A 6,047-nucleotide genomic window follows, 5' to 3' on the forward strand; every position below is an offset into this window, starting at 1 on the left:
CGGCCGGGCCACGCCCCCTCCTCCCCCCTCCCCGGGCCGGGGTTGCCCGGGCGACGCCACGAAGCGTCCTCCCCCCCCCCGCCGGAGGGGGCGGGGCCTCGGCAGCCACGCGGCCGCTTCGAAAGTGGCCTCGCTCGGCCCGCTCGGTTCCCTGGGAGTCCACGCGGTTCCCTCTGCGGCCCCAACGGAGGATAGCAATAGCAATAGCAATAACAGTAGACTTATATCCCGCTTCATAGGGCTTTCAGCCCTCTCTAAGCGGTTTACAGAGTCAGCAAATTGCCCCCCAACAATCTGGGTCCTCATTTTACCCACCTCGGAAGGATGGAAGGCTGAGCCAACCCTGAGCCGGTGAGATTTGAACCGCTGAACTGCTGATCTAGCAGTCAGCCTGCAGTGCTGCATTTAACCACTGCGCCACCTTGGCTCAGTATATGCTCAGGAATAACGACCGAGGCCCCGGGATGCGGCGGCTGCACAGGGGCAACTCTTTTTTCCAAGTGGGCGGCTGCGAGCGAGGTTTGGGCGGAATGGATCCCATCGTCCCCAGCTGGGCTGGTCGACGCGTTGGGCCGGGCTCCGGCTCCGGGGAAGGGACGTGGTAGCCGCCCACTCCACCTGCCCCAGGAAGGGTCTCCGCTCAACACCGATCCAATCCCTTTGTATTGATCACCTCTGAAGCTTTTTTGACGCGATCCGTTCACTACTTCAAGTTGCTCCCCTCCCCAGTCCACACACTACAAGCCCCATCCTCCTCAGCCAGCACCAGCCAGCCAGCACCAGCTCTGGCTCTTGGGAACTGGGCAGCTTCCCCCCTCTCTTCCCCCTGCCTCTCCCCAGAACCCTCCCTGCCCCCCTCGGCTTCCCTGCCCCAAAGGAAGGGGCACCAACCACCTTCACACACAAACACATCCCGGTCCCTCTGCTTGGCTGTTTAGAGCAGTGTTTCTCAACCTTGGCAACTTGAAGATGTCTGGACTTCAACTCCCAGAATTCCCCAGCCAGCGAATGCTGGCTGGGGAATTCTGGGAGTTGAAGTCCGGACATCTTCAAGTTGCCAAGGTTGAGAAACACTGGTTTAGAGAACACACACATCACAGCCACAACGACAAGGGCAGCCTCCGGAGGAGAGATTTCCTGGGAATTAAAAAGCCCGGCCTTTCCCCCTCCTCCTCCTCCGTCTCCAACGCCTTGGAAGCAGCATCAGGCCCGGCTTTCTTTCCCACAAAGTTATTGACTTATCAAGGTTAAAATGCGCTCGGCGCAGTCCAAGCAAAGAGGGCTCCCTCCCCATTACGCTGTCACCGGGAGCCGTGTTTTCATGGCAACGGGCCTCCTTTCCTGCACATTAAACGGTTGAGTTGTGCAAAGTTCAGGCATTACATAAACAGAGAGGTAACAACAACAACAAAAATCAATGGACACGCAGGCATGGGGAGAGGAGATAGCATTGATTGGCTGGGCCGTCAATAGGTGGGGATCCGGCCTTCTAGGCCTCTGTGGAACCTTCCGGCACGGGTGAAGGGCTGAAGGACAGGCTGGAAGAGAGGGCGGAAAGACAAGAGGGTGGGAGAGAGAGAGAGAGAGAGAGAGGGAGACCACCTCAGAATCTGCCTTTCCAGATGTCAGCGTTTAATTAATAGTTGCCCCTTCCTCTCTCTCTCTCTGCTGCAGCTCAGCTGAATTCATAACCATTTTCTGCACCAGCCACCAGTGCCAGACTTGCAAGCTGAAAGCAATCCCCCCCCCCCCCTGGAGAAGGGGTCCTCCCCAAGCCCTTTCTTCAGCAGCCCTCGATCCCACCCAATATTTCAGACCTTTAAAGTTGCAACCAACCAAAGGCAAACCAGCCCTGAATTTAGAGAGGCGGCCACTTTGTCTGGGTCAGGAAAATGAGACCTCTTTGTGGGTCTCTTCGCTCTGCCCAGTTGGGATCAGAAGGGTTTCTCTGGCCTCCTGGGAAGGTTTCAGGGGAAGCTTTTTCTTCTTCAGGTGGGAAACCAGCCGCTTCCCAGCCCAAAGAAGGAACCAATTCCTCCCACCTGCCTGAATGGGAGAGAAGCTAGAGAGTCCAAGCCCGCCCACCCCAAGGGGCAAAACTTCAAATAAGCCCCCTGAAATCTCAGCCAGGCTCACCCGAGAAGAGGATCCGAAGGCCATCCGCTCCAAACCCTCGGCCTTTGAGCAGACAGGAGCAACGGGGAGCTCAGCACAGACAGGGCAGCCAGGAGAGATCTAAGGGGCAGCAAGGGAAATGCAGCATAAAGGTAATCTCCCTTGTGAAAGAGGGCTGGGGGGGGTCTCTACTAAAGGGCCCCCCTCCCGAGTCTCCTTTCCGGGGAGGGGGGGCACTTTTTGCAATTGGGCCCATAAAGGGGGTGTATTTCCTGTTTGCTGAAAGAGGCCGACCATTTCCCGATTCAGGGGCAATTTCACGCATCCGAAGCTTCTGGAGGGGGGGAGAGAAAACCCCGCTGGTTCCTCTCCATCCCAGGTGGGCCCAAAGCCCAGTGCGAGGAGAGAGATGACGCAGTGGTTAGGGTGCAGCACTGCAGGCCACTTCAGCTGACTGTTAGCTGCAGTTCGGCGGTTCAAATCTCACCGGCTCAGGGTTGACTCAGCCTTCCATCCTTCCGTGGTGGGTGAAATGAGGACCCGGATTGTTGTTGAGGGCGATATGCTGACTCTGTAAACCGCTTAGAGAGGGCTGAAAGCCCTATGAAGCGGTATATAACTGCTATTGCTATCCTGTCTTCCGACACCAACATCCCACCTGCTCCGATTCTTGTACCACCTTTTCTCTGTGGCTCGAAGACTGCAGGGCGGCAGTGATGAAAGGTTTGGGAGAGGAAGTGAGCTCTGGAAGAGGGCCCGAAGTGCCGGTGGGATTCTTTCCACACAAGCTCAGTGGCCCAGGGGAGGGTCCCAGTTAAACTCTGCCTGAAAAACACTTTAAACGCCATTCGAGTGTTTCCATTTTGGAGCGCAGCATCTGCCTTGATCCCCCAGGGACCCCCCCCCAATTCCCACTAGGCCAGTCTGGGGGCAATTAGGCAGCGATGGGCAGACTGGGTTGGCTGGCCTCTTCCACCAGGCAAGGCTGCTGCTGGTCCAACTTCTCACCTGACAGAGGTGCAGCCTGGCTAAAAGAGGCCCAAACTGGCCTCGGGCAGGAGCCCCCAGGAGATCCGGAAGGGCTACATTGTTAGAAAACATTCTGGCAAGACAAGCCCACCCCCCCACCCCCACCCCCCCATTGCAGACTGATGGAATCAAAGGGCGGCCATTTGACAGGCAGAGCCATTCAGCAGAGGGGCGAAAAGGGCCCCCATTGTGCTTATTGCTTCCTGCAGCAACTGGTTGGCACCTCCGGAATCAGGGACTCCTGAAAGACTTTGATCTTTAATTGTGGGGGGGGGGGCATCCTGCAAGGACATCCCATGCTCTTTGACTGCAAAGGGAGGCGGTGGGGGTGGGAGGGATGCTTTGGAAGTCTCCGCCAATAAAGAAGGGGAAATTGCAGTCTTTGATGGTGTTTTCAGAAGGGCGGGGGCAGGGAAGTGCCAGGCTTGCCCCACAAAAGTCACACCACCTTCACACAAGGATGCCTCGAGACACACTCCCCCCCCCTCCCCGTTCACTCGCCAAGGAGAGAGTGTCCCGAATGGGGAAGGTAAAAAATGCCCTTGGAGCCTTTTCACAGAAAGAGAAGCACAAAGTTTTTCAGGCTGGCCCCCATGGCAAGAAGGGGGGGGAAGGGAATGGGGGAACAGTCACCCTTCAGTTGTGTAGCCAAAGGCCCCCTTGGTGAAAGACCAACAGCTGCCCCATGGAAGAGCGGGGAGAAGCAGCCGAGCAGGTGTGCCAGGCACAGGGAGCCAGTTCAGTTCAGTTTATTGGTCTTGTATGCCGCCCTCTCCCGAAGGACTCCGGGCGGCTTACAATAACAGGGGAAGGGGATAAATAGACCAAACAACAATTTAAAATACACAACATTCATAGTTACCGTGGGGCTGGATACTTCAACAGCCCCCGGCCTGCCAGAGCAGCCAAGACTTAGTGGCTTTGCGGAAGGCCGGGAGGGTCGTAAGGGTCCGGATCTCGACGGGGAGCTCATTCCAGAGGGCTGGAGCAGCAACAGAGAAGGCTCTGCCCCGGGGAGTCACCAGCCGACATTGGCCGGCAGATGGAATCAGGAGAAGGCCTAGTCTGTGCAATCTGATCGGTCTGTGGGAGGTGATCGGCAGGAGGCGGTCTCTCAGGTACCCAGGTCCGATGCCATGAAGCGCTTTATAGGTAGCGACCAGCACCTTGAAGCGGGTCCAGAGACTAATGGGTAGCCAGTGCAGCTCGCGGAGGATAGGTGTGACGTGGGTGTACCTGGGTGCACCCACAATCGCTCGCGCGGCTGCGTTCTGGACTAGCTGAAGTCTTCGAACACTCTTCAAGGGCAGCCCCATGTAGAGCACGTTACAGTAATGCACTGGCTGTTGCCCACCTCAAGGCAGAATTCCTCACGGGGCTGGTTGACCCAAAATCCTCCCTCCTGCTTCTGCCACTGAACAGGTATCGGGAACTGTGGGGAGGGCTGTCTCTTCGGACGCGCCAGGGCCACAGTGTGGCTGTGGGAATCGCGGCTTCTGCAGAGACGTGGAAAGGAAGAGCCAGGGCAGGCAAGAGAGGGAGAGAGAGAAAAGAAAGAGAGAGAAAGAGAAGAAAGAGAGGGAGAGGGAAGGAGAGAGAAGAGAGAGGGGGAGAGAGAAAAGAAAGAGAAAGAGAGAGAGAAGAAAGAGAGGGAGAGGGAAGGAGAGAGAAGAGAGAGAAAAGAGAAACAGGGAGAGAGAAGGAGAGAGAAGAGAGAAGGAGAGAGAGAAAAGAGAAGAGAGGGAGAGGGAAGGAGAGAGAAGAGAGAGGGGGAGAGAGAAAAGAAAGAGAGAGCGAAGAAAGAGAGGGAGAGGGAAGGAGAGAGAAGAGAGAGAGAGAAGCAGGGAGCCTTCATGGCTGGGTTCCCGCTGGGACCTTGCCCATTTCTCAAACAAGCGTGTTTTGCTGCAGAAATCCCAGATGGAAACGGGAAAAATATTGGCAGTTCTAGAAAACGGTTCTAGGGAGCAGGAATAACGAGGCCAAATCAACAGAGCCACAAATTCCAAGATTCCTTTGGCAGAGAGCGGTAGGCATCCATTCACTGGCAGGGGGACAGGAGGGCCGCGCTGAAGGTTGGGCTCTGGGTCCCTTCAATCGGCCGCCTTCTGTTGCCCCCCCAATCCCCGCTGTGCCCCCCCCCGGCTCGGAGCTGTTCCCCCACATGGCTTCAAGGCTCCCCTCTGCCTGAAAGCCTGCCTTTTTCAGCAGGATGAAGGTGGGGTGGGGGGGAAGCCCCTTTCTCCCTCTCTGCCCGTTGGGCCTCCTCATCGTTGACCGGAGAACCTCTGGGACTGGTTACAGGTGAGAAGGGAAGGGGGCTGGGAGCCCCCTCCCCTCCCCAAGCCTATGATTAGCTTGATTATGGTCATTAACTTGGCCGGCAATTTCCCCCTTTTATCTCTGGCTTGCATCAATGGGGATTGTGGGAATCCTCCCCCCTTCCCATTTTAGTGTGTCCCCCCCCCTGTTCTTATTAGCTTCAGCGCAGAAATTCTGGGCAAACCGAGAGGTACAATTAACTTTATTTGTCTCTCTCTCCGAGTGTGTGTATGTGTGTTTACAGGCTTTGCACAAAAAGGGGAAAGAGCTATCTATTTTTGTGCGTGTCCCTTCTGGGAAACGGCAAGTGGTGGGCCTCTCTCTCTCTCCCCCTCCTCGGAAGCCTCCATTATCCACAGCTGCTTAATTGAAGAGGGGAGCTGGGCTGGCGCTGGAGTGGAAGCTGCCTAAAAGCCTGGCCGCGCGGGAACCTCGCCTTATAAATGGATTCGCGGGAGGGAGGCCTTAATTACAGAGGCACCGGGGCGGGTTTTACGGCAGCCGGAATGGGGAGGGGGCCATTCTGGCTTAAACGAGTTGAGTAGCCTCCACTTTATGTCCCTGGGAATATTAAGTGGGCC

The sequence above is a fragment of the Thamnophis elegans genome, chromosome 13 (genome assembly GCF_009769535.1).
Source record: "Thamnophis elegans isolate rThaEle1 chromosome 13, rThaEle1.pri, whole genome shotgun sequence".
Classification (NCBI taxonomy): Eukaryota; Metazoa; Chordata; class Lepidosauria; order Squamata; family Colubridae; genus Thamnophis; species Thamnophis elegans.